Source organism: Neodiprion pinetum, chromosome 4 (genome assembly GCF_021155775.2).
Source record: "Neodiprion pinetum isolate iyNeoPine1 chromosome 4, iyNeoPine1.2, whole genome shotgun sequence".
NCBI classification, from domain to species: Eukaryota; Metazoa; Arthropoda; class Insecta; order Hymenoptera; family Diprionidae; genus Neodiprion; species Neodiprion pinetum.
Window position 1 is genome coordinate 21,860,470 of NC_060235.2, and position 23,159 is coordinate 21,883,628.

The 23,159-nt window shown below is 38.5% G+C and overlaps 1 protein-coding gene and 1 long non-coding RNA gene across 2 annotated transcripts in view; one reads left to right on the forward strand and one right to left on the reverse strand.

The window, feature by feature from the left end:
• LOC124216532 (lachesin-like) overlaps positions 1-23,159 on the reverse strand; it is a 108,490-nt gene that overhangs the window by 77,780 nt on the left and 7,551 nt on the right. The gene's annotated exons all lie outside the window — the stretch shown is intronic.
• LOC124216533 (uncharacterized) overlaps positions 1-23,159 on the forward strand; it is a 101,670-nt gene that overhangs the window by 70,958 nt on the left and 7,553 nt on the right. Inside the window, exon 5 of the long non-coding RNA XR_006882628.1 lies at positions 1,669-1,837. This is a non-coding gene — a long non-coding RNA (uncharacterized lncRNA). The remainder of the gene's footprint in view (positions 1-1,668; positions 1,838-23,159) is intronic.

A 23,159-nucleotide genomic window follows, 5' to 3' on the forward strand; every position in this document is an offset into this window, starting at 1 on the left:
ATTTGTAGTATATTTCATCTTCGTTCAGAATAGAATTGTAATTGGAAAATGCAGGTTTAATTTGTAATTCTCATTATCCTGACCGCGAAGTACAAAAGTATAATTTTTATTTTGTTTCGCTCTTAAATTACAAAATGTAAATGTGATTTGTAATTGTTCTCGAGTCGATCGCATATTGAAATTTTCCCAACTGGAATTAGGTTCGAGTAGCACTATCCATGCTTCGCGTTTAGTATTTCAGTACTTTTCGAAACGAGTGTAATCCCGTCGTCGGAGTTTTTGCGGAAAAAAAATTGGAGTAGCAACAAAATTGAGAATTGATGTTGGCACAAAAAGCTCGAAAACCGGAAAGTCGAGATAGGTGGCGTCATTTGTCAGATAACGTCAGATTACCACCTTTTCTGCAACTCGGACGAGCGGCTAACTATAAGAGAGAAGATTTCTTGGCCAGTACGCGATTGTGGCTCAACGTCCTGCAGCTCAGGCGAAACCGTGTAACGTTGCAGGCAACTTGAATGCCCGATTTATGGCCAAAGTAGCGTCATTTGGAAAACTTTTTACGCGTACTGACGGAGGTAGGAGTCGTTTTCCCCTTCCTTCCTTCCTTCCTTCCTTCCTTTCTTCCTTCCTTCTCTTACTCTTTCGTTCTTTCCCCTAACTTATACATATATATATGAATCGATATAAAAGTGGCTCAAACTCTACTGAAAAAGGGCAGCAGTTGAAACCGAAAAGCTGATGACCTACTATTGGCCATCGAAATTCAGCAAATAATCTATACGCACGCGACGTTTCTATCAACTTGTGTTATTCTTGTTGTAAACCTCGATTATACCTTGAGCTTTTTGTAGCTAGTAAAACCCTGAGAAATTCTTTGTTTCATTTGAATCAAAAACTAAGTTGTAATTGTAAAAATTTGCACGACGTAAGCAGTAAAAAAATGTATATTATAATACATATAATACTGTATTGAAAAAAAACATACTTATAATAAAAAGTTTCGTAGAAGCTTTCTGTGACCAATGAAAGCTTAGAAAATGTCACATTTTATTTAAACTCGTCACTTTGAGCTTAAATTTTGAAATCTGCAAGACATAAGCAGTAGCAAAAAAAAAAAAAATATACATCAGTTAGAGGTGTAGTTAAAATGACTAATATAAAGCTGAGTGAAAGGTTGAAAGAAAGTTTCATTTCATTCGAAGTAAAAACTTTGAGCTATGATATTGAAATCCGCACCAGATATGAACTAAAAAATAATAAATGTATTTGTCAGGGGCAAAGTAATAATGACGATTAAAAATGCGGGCAAAAGCTTTGATACAGTACAGGGTTGCAAATTTTTTAATGAAAAAGTAATGCGTCAACAATTACTTTTTCAATTCATCATGGAAATAATTTCCATTGCAACATTAAATTAAATGATTTAATGGAAATAATTTCCACTGAAACATGAAATTTAATGTTTTAATGAAAACACTAATGCAATTAAAAAAGTAACGCATACCCTGATACAGTAAAATCTACGAGTAGTGATTTTCCGGTTAATAAGAAGAGTTAGATTTTATTAGCCGAGGCAAGAAGTAAGACATCACATGATGCACGTAATACACGTATTAACTTTTAGAAGGTAAATCATAATTCATCGACGGTCTACGTGACCCGTTTCAGCTCCGTAGCTACGCTCAATCATCGCTAGTTCTGGTCTTCGTTAAGCTGAGTTGAGCCGGGTCGCGATTCCGACGCCCAGGACTTTATGAGTTTGCCAACCCGGAGGAGGACATCGGGGTAAAGCTTCGTCACCGAACACCCAGCTACACCTGGCTGACCTCCTCCCCAGGTAATGGGTCTTAGCCTCGCGAGTTCGAGGCACGTGGTAAACGCGTTCGTAATCCCAATTAACTCGAGCCTCCCTCGCTCACTCGTCATCCCCTTCACCTCTCCCCCCTCACCCCTCCTTGATAAGTGGGATTCCGATGGCTCATCCCCCCCCCCCCCCCCGTTCTGCGACTTGATTCCCCCGGGGTCGGAGTAACGGTAATAAAGATGAAAAGGAAGGAAAAAGAAGATGTCGGATCCCCGAAAGGGAATGGGATACTCGAAAAGTTGGTGTATTCGATGTAGAGGGAAACGAGAGACGGGGGGATCAAATTCTTCGATTATCTTCCTCTTTTCGGACTATACTTTTTTAACGCGAACGGAAATATTATATCCTTCTTTTGTGGTATGGGACTCGATTCGATTGATGGAACGAATCAAATTCAAACAGCCTTCAATGCAATTGCGGTTTTAACTGTTATTCGGTCTTCTCGATCACCTAAATTTAAGGAGATTTAATTGAAAGATAAATGAAACTGCGGCGCGTATCGCAGCGAGGGGTAATGGTCACTTGGTTTTATATTTTATGAACTTGAAAAGTTTTTTTTATCTAAGAGTTGTTGCGATAGGTTTGAATTCAAGAACAATTCGCACCGCGATAATTTTTCGATGAAAAAAAGAAGAAAAACAGAATTCTAATTGATTCGGCTATGAATTCGAGATCAATTATTACCGAGATGTTTTTTTTTTTTTTTTCTTTTTCGTTGTTACTCAAATTTGACAGATTATGTTTATTACTGATTGTGAACAAGATTGCAATTCAATGGAATAACAACTTGAACTCCGATAAGATCGAACCTAGGATGGATTGAATGTGAAATAATTTTGACTCGAATCATAATGAACTCTGCAACGGTATTTGGATTAAAAAATAATTCACATATCGGTGGTCGCGGTGCGTAGATTAAATTTCAATATTTGAGAATTTTGAAAAGAAAAATATGCACATGATCCCAAAACCATACACGAAATGTGAATCCATCGAAAGCCGTAGATTTTAACAGCCGCTTTTATTCATTTCCGCAAAATGAAATTTTCGAATTTGCAATTTGATAGTTTTTTTTTTTTTTTTTTTTTCCCCCGAAGCATCGGCGGAATTCCTCGAGCTTAAAATGCAGAAACTGGGGCGTGTGAAATGAATTGGCGCGAAAGTTATTCCGCATTCAGCTGTCGGGATTACGGTGCAGCTTTCGTCGGACCGATCGCGGGGCGTCTTGAAGGGTTGAGACGGGGTGCGGACTAACCCTGGCAGCCCTTGAGCAGCCGGTAATTGAATCTCGAACGGTTTGCTAGAGCGAGGGAAGCACGCAAGCTGCCCCCCCCCCCCCCCCGCCCCCTCCCACCCCCTCTCCGCGCCGCGCCCTTTTGAAGGGGTGAGTTGAGCCAGTCTCACACCTCAGTTCCGAGTTCAAGGGTGTTCTGGGACGTTTATTTACCGAATCTGACGTCACGTAATTCGTTGCTAACGAGAAGTGTCGTTGTACCAACTAACGTTCTAGTGGTTTCCCTGTAACAACTCTTTGCGAACAATTAACCACTGCACCCTGACGGGAAATAATACGTTGCGCAACAAGTGCGCAGAGTGGGTGATTTTTTCACGAATGTATTTTGACGCCCGAAGGAAGCGATGAAAGAAGGTACTCGTGAAAATTCTAAGAGCAATGCAGAAAAAAAGAGAAAAAAAAAAAAAAAAACTTGAGAATTATAAGAAAATTAAAGATGCAAGGAATCGTTCGAAAAATAGAAATGTTCAGAATCATCTCAAAACCAAAAGTTTTCATACTTGGAATAATTTTTGTTTAATTTTTTTTTTTTTCGTCTATGAATGTTTGTAATACAAAAAATATTTAACAATTGCCATTATTCATATGTTGATGTCACGCTTTTTATATTCATATTATATTGTGTTTTTCTTTTATTATGAAATGAGAAATAATTTTTTAAGCTATCTCGTTCTCAGTGACAGGCGCCTTGATATTAAACGTAAAACAATTAATTTCGCTCGCCAGTGTGCGGAGTAACTACTTTGCGCACAATTTTTCACAGCGTGGGAATAGGGCATTTTGCGCACGCAGTTTGGAAAATGTATGTTTCATTTAGCAAACATGACCAGAGAAGGCTTTCTTCAGTTAAAATGAATAAGGTATCGCTAATTGATGAAACAGATTTTTGATTATCTGCGATTTCTCTTTTGTTCAACGAAGAAAACGAAAAGATTTCTTTCATCATACTTGCAGGAAAAGTCAAAAAGTTCTTCATCTCTATGTATATTTAACCTTTGTCAAAGTTCAGTCTTTTACATAATTTTTTCTCTTTTTTATAAATCATGATTTTATGTATACATCTATTATAGAATGGTAGAAAAAAGTTGCAACATGAAACGCAGCTTTAGCTACGTTCCAGAGTTTTGAACAAGCCGGTGAAATTAGTCGGTGTATGAAAAAGTTTCTGATCGATTTTCAAACTTATATTTTATTCGCACACATACACATGTGTATTCAATATCAAGGTGTAGGCTGCGATAACGTCCCTGATCTGTTTACTATAAGATTTCTTTTCTTTTTTCGTTTTTGACTTTTCTTTTCCTGGATTTTTGACAGATTTGTTTTTGCTTGTATATTCTAAAAAAACGTTGGGTTGATATAAATTTTCGTTTGGACAATTTTGGCGATTCCATTGTTTGTCAAATATACTGCGCTATGAAAAGTCAAAGCGAGAATAGTTAGAATAACTTGATGAATAAAAGGAACGAAAAGAATTGTCAAACATAGCAAATACCGATGAGAAAATCCCAAAAATATTTCAAACTGTTCAACACGATTCCGAATTAAGGAGAAACCGTGAAACTAATTTTTTTTTTTAAAGAAACTTAAACATTCCAGGTACCAATCAACTAAAATATTTATTCGTTTCTTTCTTAAACTAAATTCAGACTTAATCTATTTGATTAACAATATTCCTGTTGTTTCTTTCGGTTGAAATTGTCCAAATGCAAATCATTTTTTCCGAATAATTCCGCCGCATCTTTCAAGCTGAAGTTTCGTTGAAAGTTTCGTTCGCCACTATTTTCAAACTATAATCCAGGTCGAAAATCTGTAACCATAAGCTTTTGTTTGTATGATTACAACTATATACACCATGTGATGTTGGAAAAAGAATCGACCCATTTGAATTGCTTCAGTACCGTTTACTTACACAACAATCGTAAAAATTAAACAAATGATCAGAGTGGTTAAGCGCGCGTATCGATCAATTCCAGGCTGCATGGAGAAATAAAATTATCTGTACACGTTATTATTATCGGCAGGGAAAAATTCCACGTCAAAAAAAAAGGAAAATCAATAAGGTCTCATTTTCAGACACGCGCTGTTTCGCCCGAAACCCTCGATGAAGACTGCGTATCCGGCATATCGTTGCGGGTTGAACTTTTTTGCGGCTTGACGGTTGAGGGGGTTGATTTCAAGGGTGGTCGAAAATCCGGGAAAAAAAACTCGAGGGAAAGGTTGAACGACGTGCAACGGGTTTCGTCAAGTAGTAGGAGAGACACGCGTAACCTGGACAGCGATCCGCTCTTTCTCTATTTCCCTCTTTCTCACTTTCTCTATCTCTTTCTTTTCCTTTTCCGCCGCACGGATCAATCATCATCAATTCTCCGACATCCGATATACGCAGTGCTCGTCTCTCGCCTTCGGGGGTGAATTTATCTCCGTTGGGTCTCTTTGTTTCCCAATTTTAGTAACTTATTTTTTCCTCATTTCCCTTGTTTTTTTTATTTTTATTTCTTTGCCCCTGCTCTCCTTTCCCCTCTTTTTTCAACCTCTAGTATTTTCGGCCTCTGGTTGGATGATGAGGAAGGATCAAGCTCCGGTTTTTGTTCCAGACTCGCGAAGTATCTCGGAACTCGCGAACTTCTTCCTTTCGCATTCTCTCACGTTTTTACACGTCGAGTAGCTATCCTACTATATATATATATATATATATATATATATATGCGTATATATAGGAAATCGTGTGTTCAGCTCAGCCGGTTCACCGAATAGTTTATCGGCCATTCGACCATCCGAATTTTTACAGGTATGAACGCAGAGGCGTAATTCTTGCGTACGTAAAAAAAAAAAAAGCACTGCAAGAAATTACACCGTCGTCGATTTTCATCCATTTATTATTTGACTAGAAATCGTTACAAAGATTTCTGAATTTTTATTATTTTTAGATTCGTTACAGATAATTTAAGACCGAAGTATAATTATTTCTTTTCCTCGACCATTTTTCGTTTCGCGCAATAAATACCATTTCGTTTTTGGATCTAGGATCGGAGTGGTCGAATTTCGAGCATCCTATTGAGCTTTAATTATGAGCTTCGCGTGAAGTTTCAAATCGAATTACTAAATCTATCCTGCATGCAGAAAATTACTAAATCACGCGGTGAACCTGATCCTAGCGCGCAAATGGAGATAGAGAGAAAGAGAGAGTGGGAACTGACTGTCGTAAATATTATTCAATATACGATATGCCAGATACACATGAGATTGTGTATAGAAAATGATTCTCAGCTTTCGAAAGTTGTGGGTTATCGACTGGCAGTGGCTGTGGCTTTTGTGCTCGATGCGAAAACGATGAAAGACGTTACCTCACCTCACCTCACCTCACCTTACGTTTACGTTGCGGAAGGGAGTGAGCCGAAGTTATGAAATTGCGAGCGCAAAAGTGTGGGGGAAAAAAAAAATGAAGAGTAAAACGAGGAGAAAACGAAGACTGCAAGGGATGAGCGAAATCGGATTGGAAAGGAATTTTACAGCTTGACAGGCAGTAATCATTTTACACTTATATACCAGACGCGCGGCGTATTATTTATTTCTTCACTTCGATATCGATTTTTACAATCTTAATTAAATACGAGTCCCCTCTCTTTAGTTTTTTGGTTTTTGCAAAACGAGCTTGAAATCAGACGCTTGATAGGTCCCATCAAAATTATTGGATTACCAGAGCTGTCGGGAAAGGTTCAGCATCCAGCGCAAAGCTTGACCTGCATTTTAAGCTTTGTTTCAACTCTGTACCGTATCCCATTCTCTAGTGGTAGCTTATCGAAAAAAAGCTCAAATTCACTCTCTCTCTCTCTCGTAATTTAGATGATATCGAAACAAACGCCAAGCTCTTTACATTTTGTTTATTTCCTCGTTCGAAATCGAGCTTGAATCAGTCGTTTTCATAGTTTCATTCATTTTTCAACACCCCTAACGTCGAGAATGGAAAATTACAAATACCTACTTCGAAGGTTCGTTCCAAATTTAGATCAAACGTGGAGCTAGAATTTCGACCTCAAAGATTGTAACAGTTTTTTATTTTTTACAGCATTAACTCACCATGGGAACGGCGACTAAAACTACTAGCTCAAATTTTGAGCTTTCACGTTTTCAGAATAAAATAAATAAAATAAAAAAACGTAGGGCAAAGAACGTTTGGTTTCGTGGAGTCTTCTCGCGCTTTGATACAAGTATACAATACGATTGATTGATTATTTTTCATCCCACCTCCGCTGACAAAAATAAAATGAAAGACAACCGTACAATGATCGATTTCTGTTCTACAGATCAATTTTCTAAGTAATGTACCAAAAATTTTTCCTGATTCTCACAAAATTCCCAAGTGACCGCTACGCCGATAGATCGCTGGGTGATTGGGAATTATCGAATTGCGAAAGGAGAGACTTCGTTATTCTTTATTGGAGATAGAGAAACAGAGTCAGAGAGAGAGAGAGAGAGAGTCAAAGGTATGGGGAAAAATAAGGCGGAAGGGAGCGAAGAAAACTGACCAAACAGAACAAAAATCGATACATACCAATACAGTACGTATACACACTATACGGTACCTGTGCTACACATGCACTGTACGTATTTAGATAAATTCCGGAAGCTCGCCAAATCCGAAGACAAATTCATCCCCGTATTTAACTGAAAAATTGAATGAAACGCTAACATCGCTTGTATAGACGGGCGGTGGGGGGGTGAAGATGTGGGGTGAAAAAAAGAGAAGGGAACGGGGGGAAATGGAGGCACTTAAGCGGAGCTGTAACTAGCTGAAAGGGTATTTCGCTTAATCCAAGGGAAAGTAAATTTAGAAGCCCGCCCCCCCCCCCCCCTCCCCCACCTGCCCTTCCCACCCTTGCGCCATTTATTTTACTACACATTTCGCAGGTAAATCGCCGCACGCTCAAACTGCCACGGCACAGTGGGTATCGCACCCCGAGTGAATCCCTGCACGCAGGGGTGTTTTCGGTGAATTAGGGACCACGGATCACCACCCCAAAGAAAGATATTTAACGGTTTCCGGTTTGCTCCGATATCCACCATCCCCTCATCTTTGCCGTCGGAGAAGTTTCCTTTCCCCTCGAATTTAGATAGGGCATTCCACGTGAATTCTAACTAGGTAAGACCCTCACGCTCTAGGATTTGGTACGTGACTTTTTACATTGTACTTAAAACTGTAAAAATCATCCGAATGTTTGTTTTCAAATTTCTCTCACTGCCTCTGCTTAGACCCGCGCACCCAAAGCTTCTCAAATGATTGTATTTTGACAATGATTGAGACATATTTGAAGATCCTGAAAGTAATTGAAGTGGGCAGGCGATACGATAATTTTTATTTATTTGGATTTTGAATATTTTTTTTTTAAATTTCAATCGAAACTTCCAGATTGCTCTTGCAATTAGCGAATAAATCCTTGAACCCTGTAAATTGTAAAGAACAATCAAAATGACTACGAAAAAACTATTTAAAAAATTATCGTTTTGCCTGCCCACTTCGTTAATTTTTTTCATAATGTTCACAAATCTCGCATTCACTGTCAAACTTTCATCCTTAAAGGAATTCTGTCGGTACGGGACAGGGAGGGAGCGGGGGGGGGGGGGGGGGGGGGGGGGGGGGAGAATCCGAAAAAAACTGCAATGATTTTCAAAGCCAGAACGTCAACGTAAAAAACGCGGATCAAATCCGAGAGAGTGAGTCAGAGTCAGACCCTAGTCGAATTGACGTGGAATGTCCCATATACAGAGCGAGTTCCTAACGACCGCATGGTCCGTCGTCTGCTAAAATTTAATGCGCATGTGCTACAATCCGTGAGTAGTTTTTATCCAGGGCGACCAACCATCGTAAATGTAACCATGTGTGCGTGAATGTAATATGTATGGATGTGTGTAATCAGGTTTTCTGTTCGATGATATCTCGAGAACGAGGTACCGGATTTTTCAATGATTTCCGTCTCAATTGACGTGGCTTTCCAAACTTAAAACTGATTAGATTTTGGCGTTTATCGATTCGGTACTCTTTGAATTACTTGAATAACAAAATTCAAAAATATAAAATAAAAATGATATCTTGAGGATCGATGAATGGATTTGAATGAAAATTGGTACCGTGACGTTTTTTGGCTCGGTTATCACGAATCTAAGGTCAGATTTGCAAAATTTACATTTGGCGTATTCAACGTGCTGGAAAAAAAGACTAAAAACATTCCGATTTTTATGATATTTGATAGTCAAAGGTTCGCTGAATATGACGAGTAAAAGTCTAGAAATATTCGGATTTCGGTAGAAACTAGTAGACAGAGGTTTTTCGAGTCGTCGTCACTGAATCGAATCCAAAGTCAGACTTCCAAAACTCGTTATGCAAGTGGGTCCATTATAGTGATTCAGAATGATCAAAATCGTCATATTTTCATGTAACCGTTCGTTACGAATTTGAACTTGCAGTTCGAAATTCGAATTAGATAATATGCTTTTTTTTCTGTCAACTTGGAACCTGCAGCGTGAGAACGGGAAGTTCGAGGGCTTTTTGATGACCGCCCTAAAGCCGCATGTTTTTTTTTTTTTTCTTCTTTTGCTTGTACTAAATTTTCCGTGCGACTATTTTTTGCTCATCAGTTATTTGTATCTCTTTTTCATTATCTCTCTGGAATTTGAAATCCTTGTTTTCATTTTATTTTTTTTCCTCACATCGTATACATGCTCATACCATATTCCATAATATATCGATCCGATCACTCGCCTTCTACCCCTCTTTTCGTTTTCTAATACATATTTTTCTTACTTTTTCATTACACACATACCTGTGTATACATACACGCGTACAGCCTGAAAGGTAATGCGTATCAATATAAAGAGGAGAAAAACGAAAACTGAAAAGAGGGAAACGGAAGGGCTAGGGGGTGTAGGGGGGGTGGAGGGGGGGGGGGGGAGAGAATTCCACCGTACAGACACGAGGCGTATGGCAGCTCTATATATATATCGCCTCTCTTTTCCACCGTAAAAGGTATACAACCTCCGCATCTATATTATATACCTGTCCCTCGATCTTCCTTAAATTGATATAGCCGTATTATATGACAGAATGCTGAGGTGAGACTAAAGCCCGAGATTTATCGTGTCGCTTTTCTTTGACGTGAAGACACCCTAGGACTGTTATATCATATACGTACATATATATATATACATTTATACGGTACGGAGCCGTGACGCTTAACGCACCGCGAAATAACCCCGCGGACGATTTCCTCTCGTTCGTATTATTTTCTTACTTATTTGTTTCTTTTTTCCTTTTCAGAATTCCAAAATTCTTTCATCCACTTGTTAGTTTGATAATTAATTCTCGTTGAAAATTTTTTCCTCAGCCTCGTTTTTACCTGCAAGTTGTTATTATACATGTTGGACATTCTTTTCCAAACCCAACACCTTTCTGACCGACATATTTTTGATTTAGCTGAATGTTTTTTTTTTTTTTTTTTACGAGTTCTATATCGAAAAAAAGTAGACACGTATTCGAGGATTTTATAATAGAACCGGAGTTATGAATTTTTGAAAATGAGTCTCCAGGCCGAAAATCACCAGTATCTCAAATTTTAGACCACCTCTGTTTTCAAAAATATGTGGAAAAAAGAATTCCTCGAATACGTGTCTCTTTTTTTCGATATAGAACTCTTAAAAAAAAACATTCGGCTAAATCAAAAATGTGTCGGTACAATTTTTATCCAAATCTGTCCGATTTGTAAAAGAAAGTCCCATATACACTACGTAGAATCTGGATGAATATACTTAAATGTGTTGATAAAAATATTCTCAAAGCTATTTTTCATTCTTCGCGTAAATTTCAATTTTGTGCAAATATTACACACGCCGTCGACCTCTTGTAATAATAATATAAAATTTAACGTTTTCGCTACGTGCTTCTTTCCTTACGTGCGTGTAAGTACACATGTATTTGTAGACGCATATATTCATGGCAGAATCTCGGAATTTGGCGAATCCGAGTGAACACGCTGCACGTTTTCGCGGAGAGAATTCATCTCCAGTTTGCACATCAAAGGCCAATAAACGCGTTGCGTAACACACATGCATTACATAACTCTGAACATCGGTACATGCACAGACACGTGAATATCTACATGTACAGGCACGGTGATGAAGAAGACCCGATCTGCGACCTTGCAGAAAAATTACCTTCTATGTTTAGTTATTTATTTGCATCGCGAGTAGCTAATGTCGGAGAAACGAACGTGAGTCAACTTACTTCGTCGGGCGTAAATAACAATTATTGGCATATGTATGTAGGTACAGTTTATTTTTGCGTAAGAGAAAATTATACCGAAATGTTATTTATTCCAGATCGTGTAGGAATCGAAGTCTTTACCGAGATTTCAATATTCTTTTCTCGAAACTTCTTCCTCTTTTTCTTCTTTTATACTGTATTCGATTTTTTAAAACGTTTCCGGTGACCGTAATTACGATTTGCAATTCCTACGAATGTGGGAAATTTTACGCGGAATGAAAATTTGCTCACGCATCTGACGGGATGAAGAAAATCGATGTCAATATTGATAATATCCAATTATCGTATACACGTATACTTATAACACGTATATACGAACGAACCTAATGGTAAGGGTCCGATGAAAAGCGGGGCTAATTAATAGGCTACGTAAATACAGTTAGCAATTAATTAAGAGACGCGCGTCGCAGAATCACAACAGCGGAAAATACCGTTGAAATCAGCCGGTGAAGAGGGAAATGCGAAGAGTGGGGGAACGGGATTCGTAATTAAACAAATCAGTCACGAATGGAAATAATTAGGGGAAAATTTTAATAATCAACTGCTGGGAGTGGCCTTCGAATTTCCCACAGGTGTGGGTACGTGTGTATTACGCCTGTATAAATATACAAATACACATACATGTACACACATTCGCATGTGCACAGTGTACGTACGAATCTGGCTTTGAACGGAGGGGAAACAATTTTGAGAACCGGGGACCTTAATGATCTGTAGGCCGGTATTCCGATCCAGTCATCCGGTAAACTGGATTCCCCTTCCCCTGATTCCTCTGATTCCTTCTTCCTTCGGTCGAGTCGTTATTATTATATTATACGTATAAACGTTTTGCAGATTTATGTATCTTCGAATTACGCTTTAATATTAACGTTTAGGTAGGTATATAAATCAATAATGTTCTGCAAATTTCCTTGATCGTCGAATCTTTACACGAACGATATTGATATTACGGATCAGAGAAAATAGGATACGGAGGAATCAATTTATTTTTTATTTCTTCGGTCTTATTGGAATCACTTCGCGGCGTTTTTCTAATTCAGGTCTTATTTTCGTATCGAAAATAATTGACCGAACCGAAACAGATTTGTTTGCTTCATAGTTTTTAAAGGACGATATGTAACCGAAAAGATGATGAAAGAAAATAGTGGAAAAAGGAAACAAAAAACAACGAGATTTATATATTTCGTAGCTAAAAATTAAAGCGAATTTTCAAGTGTGGAGAGAAAAGAGTCGTGGGAAAAAATACATTCGAAACGCAAAATACCCGAAAATATTGAAATTTTTCCTGCATCTTTGTGTGAAAAGAAAGACATAAGAATGCACCTTGAAAAGAATGTGACGTGTTTCTCTTTTCTCCGGCTCAATCTTTTCTTTCTACCATTCTCTTTTCATCCCTTAAATTTCTTTTGCCATTTTTTCATCCCCCGAGCTTCCACGCGGAGTGGATTTTTCGACGATCTAAGAGATCGTAATTCTTTTGGGGGTTTCGGCGGTTTTCGTATCTCACATAGATATACACAACGTATTACATATACATATACAAACGTAGATCCGTACGGTATACATGTATAGGATATAACAAGATTTGTATATTATATGCTAGTCGGCAGGTCGGGTTTTCATATTCGCTTCGAAATACTTCACGTGAATTTGTATAGTATATGCACTCTACGTGCACAACGTAAAACTATATGCGAGGGTTGAAGAGAGAGAGAGAGAGAGAGAGAGAGAGAGAGAGAGAGAGAGAGAAAGAGAGAGAGAAAGCTTCGTCTGCCGAACGCCACCAGCTCTGCATTCAAATAGATCGCATTTTGGCCAGTATCGATAACCATCCCCTTTCCGCTTTTCCCTTTTCACCCCTAACGCCGTTTCGGATAGCACGCTGCAGGTATGAAGAGAGAGGGAAAGAGAGAGAGAGAGAGAGAAGCGGGGGGGAGGGCAAACGAATCAAGCACCGTACGCGTGCTGTATAGAAATTTCTTCATTACGCAAACACGCCGTCCAACAAGCTGCAAGCTCATTTCTGCCGCTGCAGCTGCAATCGCGTCAAACACGTAATCATTAAATGAAGTACAAACAGGCGGGTAAGGGAATAAAACAAACGTAGAGCGAATGAAAAAAAAAAATAAAAAAGTAAAAAATAACGTCAGTCAAAACGCGAAAAACAGTCACTCGAAAATCATTCCCAATTCCGGAGGTGAAAAACATTTATGTCACTTTTCACGGAGTTTATATTCTATGTATGCAAACGAATCGATCAACAATTATTATCGTAAAGGATGTATAATTACAATGTGTATGGCTGATTTCGTCACACGCGGTCGACTGTTGCAATATAATGTTATCTAATATTCGTAACAAATTGGTTGAAACAGATTTCCGCACAACTGATTTAGCCCACGTTTAACTGTCATCCTTGGCTCGAACAGCAGCTGTGATTTGCGAATTACCTCCGTTCTGTTTGTAATCCGACGAAGTGTACAAACGATTTAATAATAGTTTTTTTTATGCAGTTTACTATAGCTACAGCTATTTTCATATCGAGTTTTTGAAACTAGATAACAGATATCTGAATGCTGGGATTTTTTTTTTTTTCTTTTTATATATAGTTATACAAGTCTTACGGATAATTTATATCATCATCAATTGTCAATCGCGATCGCATAATTAAACTGATTAAACAGGCCTGAGCGGTAAACTGAAAATTCTCGTGAAATGAAAACAGGTTCTTGAAAAGTTATTCAAATCTGCTCACTTCAATTTTGGCTGGAATATTTTCGATTTTCGCTACAGAATTTATATAATTTATATGATGATTTTCAAAAACGTCGCAGTTTCATAATTTAACCCTGATAGGTCACTTGGGGTGAATTTCACCCCAGACATTTTTCAAACTCCACATAGAGTCCCGTAGTCGTGGAAATGGCTTCGAAGCGCGATTCTTCATGCGAAATAAAGACCTTTTTTCGACATTTTTGCCACTTTCTTCAACTTTGCCGATGTTTTACTATATTTGAACAATCAATTTTTGGTAGGAAAACTGAGAGAGCTTTTTCTGCGATCCTTAAACAATAGCTAGATATTTTTTTTTCTTTTTTCTCGACTTATAGAATTCATTTTTGAAGCAAAACATCACGTTTGAGTTAAGGGAGCTTTCCAATGTGAAATTTTCAAAAAATCGATTTTTTTTTTTTTGCTTTATCGAATAGTATACACTCTTCCGAATATTCCCTGAAATTTTCATGCCGAAATTCAGATTATTTCGGTTACTGTACAGCATTTCTTGGTAGAAGGCAACGGAGCGCTACAGCTGCCGCGTCGGCCGTCTGCCCGTGCGACTGTTATTTCTATTGTCTCGTTCCTACCTGCACGTACATGAACTTGGCTCGCCAATTGTCGAAAATGTGAATTCGGACTATTGCATAATTTGCCGTTAATTAGTCGTAAATTAGTCGCGCAATTTATTTTTTTGTCGCACTCAATTTTGAAAAAAAAAAAACGGATGGCGTGCTAACTTTTCAAAAACTTAGCGCGCCATCCACCAAAATAACGCACAGCGAGCATCATTCGTAATTCTGACTTGGTTGATAATTTGCCAGAAATAAGCCGCAAATTAGTCGTCGAACTTTTGTTTTTGTCGCACTCAATTTTCAAAAACAAAAGCGGATGGCGTTCTGATTTTTCAAGAATTTAGCCCGCCAACTACCAAAATAACGCACAGCGAGCACCATGAGTGATTCTGATTAGGTTGATAATTTGCCGCAAATAAGCCGCAAATTAGTCGTCGAATTTTTGTTTTTGTCGCACTCAATTTTCAAATACAAAACCGGATGTCTTTAGAATTTAGCACGCCATCCGCTTTTTTTTTTTTAATTGGGTGCGACAAAATAATAAGGCGTGACTAATTTCCGGCTAATTGACGGCAAATTATGCAATAGTCCGATTTCATATTTTCGATAATTAGCGAGCCAAGTTCATGTACGTCCTACCTGCTCGTCGTTCAGTTCGATTTCGACATTCAAAATGGATAGATGTACGAAAGAGGAATGTGCGTGGCAGGATAGAAAAGGCTCGAGAAGCGGACATCCGCGAAATAGACGAAAAAGATCCGGTGGTTTCAAGGGAACAAATCGACACGATATCGAAACGAATCTAACGTTTGCGAGCACTTCGGCAGCAAAAATCTTGAAAAAGAGTCCAGAGTTTGAAGTCCGAATCGATCAAACGTTTAGCTACGTGATTTTGGAGTTCTTTTTGGTTTTCGGCGCTCTTCAGGAACTGTTGAAGTGCAAAAAGTGTAATAGCGACGTGAAGTTTTTTAAAAAATCGATTCGCGGATTGGGCTTTAAAATTTGTGTTCAGTGTTCGTGTCCAGATCCGGCCGAGATAGATTCTTGTCCTTTGATAAAAAATGCTTATGAAATCAATCGTCGTTTCTGCTTTGTCATGCGATTGGTCGGCATCGGCATAAATGGCATTAGAAATTTTATCGCCTTGATGGATTTAACTGCAAACTTCAATAATAACACCTATTATGGAATCGTAAAAATCCTGCAGATTGCAGCGAAATCAATATACGAGGCCGTCGTGAAAAAAGCAGGTACCGAAGAGAAGGAAAAAACTTTGGAAGCAGAAAATCGGGGCGATATTCTGACGGTGTCCGGTGATGGATCGTGGTCGAAACGCGGTTTCACGTCGCGCATGGGTATCGTGTCCGTGATTGGAAAATATACCAACAAAGTTTTGGATGTTGCTGTCAAATCAAGCTTCTGCAAGGCTTGTGTATTCTGGAAAGGACAAGAGGGAACAACCGAGTACGAGGCGTGGTCTGAGACGCATGAATCCGAATGCAACGTCAATCACGAAGGCAGCGCGGGAAAAATGGAAGTCGACGGTATAATCGAAGTATTCAAGAGATCAGAAGAATTGCACAACGCGAAATACGGTTTCTATATAGGAGACGGCGATACAAAAACATTCAAGATGTTATTAGAAGCCAAGCCGTACGGTGACGATTTGACGGTAAAAAAAAAGGAATGCGTTTTGCACGTGAAAAAGCGAGTATATAAAAGGGGAAACGAAGCAAGAAAAAGGTTAGTTCAACTAAAAAAGGCCAAAAATCAAATCGAAGACAAGGCAATGGAGAGTGAACCGAAAAAAAAAGGATCTCGTTCGAGTTCTCCGAAAACTAAAAAAAATCAAACAAAAAACACTGCTGTTGAACCGAAAAGAGCGCAATTGACGTTAAAATTATTGACAAATCTCTCGGAATATTATGGCTTGGCAGTTCGTCGAAATTCCAATTCCGTGGAAAATATGAGGAAAGCCATATGGGCTACATTTCATCACAAAAGCTCAACTGATGAAAATCCTCAGCATGAGTATTGCCCTCCGGGAGAAGATTCGTGGTGCGAATGGCGCAAGGCCGAGGCCACAGGAGAGGAGTACACCCATCCACCAGCACTCGACGAAGACGTACAACAAGTTTTAAAACCGATTTACGATGATCTAACAACGGAGGATCTCTTAGAACGATGTACGGGCGCGAACACTCAAAATAATAACGAGAGCTTCAATCACTGTGTGTGGCAACTAGCCCCAAAGCACGTATTCTGCGGCAAGCAGATAGTAGAAATCGCTACGCAGTGTGCTGTGTGCACCTTCAATGAAGGTTACGACCCAATTTTAAAAATTTTGGAGACGATGGGATGCACGATAGGGCCGAGCGCCGCAGATTTCGCCGCTAAATACAAGAATGCGCGCACCACCCAAGCAAACCGCCGGGCGTCCCTGGATAGCAAAGAGGCGAGGACAGCTCGTCGGATTGAACAATCCATTGAGCACGATCTTTTCGAAGAAGCAGAAGGGATATTGTATGGACCTGGCATCGCTGATTGACCGTAAGTAAACGATTTACCTAAAATTTCCTCACTTGAAACTTTGAACGCGTTTTTCTCGAAACAGCATTTTTCAAAACGGTGGCCAACTTGGAGGGCAGAGTTTTAAAGCTATCGAGTTGAATTTTTTACACAATATTCTTAACGTCATTGTTTATCGTGCTATGGAAGCTTTTTTTTTTTTTTTGACATCTTCCTATTTTTTTGTAAAAAAAACTGCCAAAAAAAAATGCTAAAATCGATACTTTTTGTTCAAACCGGCGCCATTTTTGCAAAAAAAAAAAAAAAGAAAAAAGCTTCCATAGCACGAAAGCCAATTATATACCGATCAATAATCTTTTTGTGTTTTTTGTCTCAGATCAAAATTGTGACCCCCAATGTGGCCACCACATCCAAGTGCATTTTCTGCAACAATTGTTTCATCATTTTTATAGATACTAATTAATAAATAAATCGATCTTTAAAAAATTGTTTTGTATTCTTCAATACCCAATTAATATACAAAAAAAAAACCAGACCGATTAGATTATTTTTTCTTTAAAAAAAAAAATCGCGAAAAACAGCGATTTTTCGGGCTGTCACACTGGAAAGCCCCCTTAAATTTACAGGGGCTGGGAGGGAGACAAAATCTGAAAAAAATTGGAATGTGCTTTAGAGTTGGAACAACATTATAAAAAACCGCGGACCAAATCCAAAAGGAAGAGGATCAGACCCTACACGGAGAGAAATTTTTAGTTCCGGTTACGGCTCAGTTCTTAACTATTTTCATTTCTTACTACAACCGAAAAATATATTTCTAGGTAGAAAATGAAAATTAGTTTCGCAACAGTTACCGGAAAGTCTAGTATCCGTTACTATTCTTCCCATTACGATCACTGTTGCAATATTTTCTCCTAACCGTTGCGAAAATTTAACGCTCGTGCAACAATAAATTGACGTTAAAGCCTTGTTTAACTAAAAAAGTAGAGTAAACCTCAGAAACTGATTTTGCGTTGCAATTATAAAAAAAGGATCGACGATAGCGCAAAATGGTTACGCGTACCTCGTTTTTCGTAATTCCAACAACATTCGAACAGTTTTTTCAACGATACATGTTTTACTGAACTTTTCTACTTACTATACAGATGAATTGATTGTGGAATGCCCCATATGTATATGTATAATACGTACATACATGTTTTGTACGTACATTTTTTACCTACATATGTACATGGATAAAACGACTGGCGTCAGAAGTGGAAGAACCTGGTGACATTGGCTGTTTCGGAAGAGGCTGATACATGGGTTCGGAGTGCGTCGTAAAAACGCCGAGAGTAGAAGAAGGTGATGAAGAAGGCGAGGAGGAAGACGGAGATCGTATAACACGGACGATCGTTCGGGAGCAATCACCATATTGTGTACCTATATATTACCTACCCAGCTTCCTGCCTTTTATATTATAGGTACACGCCACGCGTCGCTGTGTCTTGGACACGAGGGTCAGTCATTGAAACCCCCCCCTCTCACTTTCTCTCTTTTTTTTTTTGTTCCGCAAGTTATCACACGGCGTCGGAATCGCACGGCAAAGAAAAACAAAAACCCGATTTTCGGGGTTATTTTTTATTATTCTCTTTTTTATTCTCAACAGCTAATCAGCAGCGAATCAAAGTTTTCTTTTCCTTTTGTGTAGGCTCTTTTCTACCCTTCCTCAATATTCTCTTTTAACCTTGGTTTTTAACGTTTCCGTAAGTTCTTATTGCACTTTTTTTATATTTGGTAAATTAGTAAGAAAAACATGTTATCGTAAAGACAATATCCTTTTCAATAAACGAGCTGGAGAAAAGTAATTAATTTGCCGATACAGGTGTGACAATTACAATTTACACGAAATACGACGATTCTTCTTCTGAATGCCTTTATACTATTTTTTCAAAATTTCTCCAGCATACGTTTTACGGATAAAAAAAAAAAAAACAAAACCGTTCAGCTTAGTAAACTGAAAAGGGAAAAATAATCAACAGTGCGACACGCGTACCAAACAATATCGCCGAAAAATGTGTAATACTTTTTAGTGGATTAGAAAATTTCATTATCGTATAAAATTTCTCTTTTCTCTCCATTGATCATTGAAATCATTTTGAAAGCAAACCCGTGAATAAGTATTTCAGAAAGGACGTAACTTAAAAAACAACGAGAAGAAAAATTTCAACACAACATCGAAATCGAAGTATGATTGAAAGAAAAATAAATAATGAAAAAATCGTCAAAAAGAACAGAATTGAAAATTGACGATTGAGCGACGAAAATCTTGTGCGACACGTTTCCGAGTTTCTCTTAATTTTATTTTTCACCTCTTCTTTGTACAAATTCCGGTTGTCATCCACCGTTTGGATCAAGCTTGAATTTGATAGAATCGTCGTCGACTCTCGGAGTGAACGTGGAAAGAAAGAAGAAAGCACAGTGAGAGATGGAGAGAAATATCGTGTTATTCATAGTCAAACACCGACTCGGTGGTTCGAGCTTCTTCAACGGAGGCGCATGAATTGTTTGTGAAATCCCGCGGGGTGAAAAACTTTTCAAGAGCTGGATGGGAGATACATTTATGAATAAACCAACGCGAACCGCTTTTCTATCAACTTTCACGCAGAATTATTAACTCCGGAACATATCGCCGTATATAATATATATACGTATGTATACTCACACCTTACGCCTCATTCGCATCCGCCAGTCTCTTATATTCTATAACATTTTCTTTCATACGTGGTGCGAAAAAGTTGCGGTGAAAGCAAAGGAAACAAAAAAATAATATCGAAGGTGTGAATGGAGGGTGAGAAAGAAAGGGAACCGCTGAATGGAGAGTAAAAGAAGAGAATCTGTCTTCTGGGAAACACGATATTAAAAACAAAAATTTTCTACTTTTTCTCTTTTTCGTTTCACTTGTTTGTTATTCTCACGTTCCTTTCGAATTTCATCGCGCAGAAATCTCCGATTCATTAAAAAGTCAATAATAATACTAGGAATGAAATCATAGTCTGGACTCGCGAGGTTTTTTTTTTTATTTTATTTTTATTTTCTTTCTGTTTTTTATTTTCATGTTTGGCTTAAAAACAGTGACTTATAAACCTGTATGGGAATATTGAAAAGGATACAAGGGAAAAATGAAACTCGTTTCGAACGTTCAGCCGAATGTTTGAAACCAAAATTTCAATTATTGAAAAATTCAGCGTTCATGTGCAAGTAATTCATTTTACCGCTTGAAGTTATTCGATTTATTGTGCAATCAATTTCTAAATAATTAACGATCGTACATCAATCTATTCTGTGGCCAACAAAGACATGTTAATTTGGTCGAATTTGCAATTGCTCAAATGTATTTCAATTTATAAAAAATTACAGATCGTAATTAATGACCAATGTCAATTTCTCGAAAGAAGCTTTTTCCGGGATTAAAATCTTATTGCACCTGTACAAAATATATATACAACATTGTGCAATGGCAGGTTGAATGATTCGCGGGGGGTGTAAAAAGCGGGAAAATCCTCCTGGGATTTAAGGATTTTTGTGCGGCTACAACCGGGGATTTTGCAATCACGGTAATGAGAGACAAGCAGTCTTGCTAAATTTGTCAAAGTTCTTGAAAAAAAATATCTTTCTGTGCACAAAGAAATTATGTGTCCCTGCAGTTAAGCAAAGGAATTAGTGATTGACGAAAGAATTTATAAATTAAAGAGGGGAAAGAGTCAAGGTATCAAAATTAGTGAAATGAATTTCGCCTCGAAATCCGTGATTCAAACCGTGACTAATTTTTAGGGCTTTTTGGTTTTTTTTTTTCAAGAAATAGCAACCCGGGATTTGAACTTGAAATACGATAATTGATTATTGTACTATATGAATAAATTTATAAAGAAAAACAGAGAAAAAGTTTGCTCGTATTTAATTACAGATTTTAAATTACCTGAACCGAAAAAACGATTCAATTTTCTCGTGTTGATACTCGCAGATGATTTCTTTGAAAATTCATTTTACCGTGTGAAAGATGAAAAAGAAGGGAGAAAAACGGATTGGAGAGAATAACGTCAATACCGACCGGAAATTAGGGTGCCGGATCGAATCGAAGCGGAAGTTGAGAAGGAAAAGGTAACGGAAATACGAAGAAGAACGGCGGCTATATTATGTAAATATAAAGATGCAAGGCTTGATACGCATAATGATTTTAAGCGAAAATTGAGTGACTGGCCCCGTTTTCCGACATTTACGGTAGAACAATTCGCCGTTTCATTACCGATTCATCGCCTTGTCGCGGTTTCCTTGTTAGGTATACCTAGTAATTATTCTCATGCTCGTTGTCTCGCAAGACGCGCTTCGTCTTCGCGGCTTCTCCTCTGCTTTTGCAACAACAATTATTTCACGCTTGGGAAAATCGTTGTCGAGTGAAAATTCTCAACTCTCCTTTGCTCTCAGACAGGCATTGTAACGTAGCAATTGCGATACGAAACGTGTCTGCGAGATACCAAAAATATTGGAAAAAATATTGTTACGATCATAAAAATTACGTTCGTGTTGCGGAAAGAGTTGACGAAATTCAGGTAGAATTAATAGAAGTTTACGGCAATTAGTGAAATTGAAATTCTTCGATTTTAATTCAGAAGTTAATTTTCGTCCAGTATTTATAAAGTAGCAGTGAATTTTACGATTCGTACTAAATAATGGTCGAAAATTAACTTCCGAGGTTGTTTTTCGACGCAGAATTTTCATCTCTGCAACTTTTGTACGAAATTATTTTCAAAATTTCTTATCGTTGACGCGATATTCCCGGAAGAACAAAAATTTCCCTCTTTTTTCCATTCGTGTATTTTTGGGTATAAAACGAAGATAAAAATCTATTTTGCAGCCACTTCCAAACTTTTTAGAACAAGGGACTCTCGCTAACCTTGACGAGTGGTCTGACGGTTATTTGTCATAATTTTACCGCATAAACAAATATTTTTACCAAAAAAAATGCCTCCTCACGGATTCAGAAAAATGAAGGTACCATTTGTTGCGCTATCAGTTGTTACGATAATTCCAGAAACACCGAGAAAACCGTTATTTATTAACCCTAGCGGCAAAGCGATTGAAAACGATTGGTCAATTTCGTGCCATGGCTTAGCCACGGAAGTTTTGCGTAAACGCAAAACGGTAAAATCGAATCTCCGAGCGTGTTTTCCGCTCCTTGGCAAGGCGGCGAATCGATCGGGGTGTGCGGAGTGCGAGAACATCGGGGGTTAATCGCGAGGACTATTATCGGCGGGCGTACGGACAACAATTATTAGCCAGGTGCAGGTACCCGGAGTCATTAGGCTTGGTTCCAAATTCGCAAGATACACATAGATCACCGTGTGCACGGTGAGCAGGGCTGCTGCCACCCCATTTCCCCCGTCTCGGTGCTCCGTCTGCGTCCTCCACCCCTTTACACACGCACACACAGACAAACAAGGCGCATGCATTAACGGATTGCACCCGTTTATCGGGGTCAGATAACGAGGCTCGGATTCTCCGGAGCTGCAGGCTTCCCTTAACGCTCTGCGCCATGACTGCGGATTCGGACAAGTTTATGGCTGTGGGGGGTCTTCTTAGGCCGCACCCTTGACTGAACGGAAAATCACGCGGGGCTGGGATTCGAACGGAAAACAGGGAGGACGTTGTTGTGCCGTGTGTGTAATGGTGCAAGGACGTATGCGCCGAAAAGCCGAATTTCGTGGTAAAAGAGCGTATGATTTTTTTTTTTTTTGTTCGCGGTAAAATTAACCGATAAAGTGAATAAAG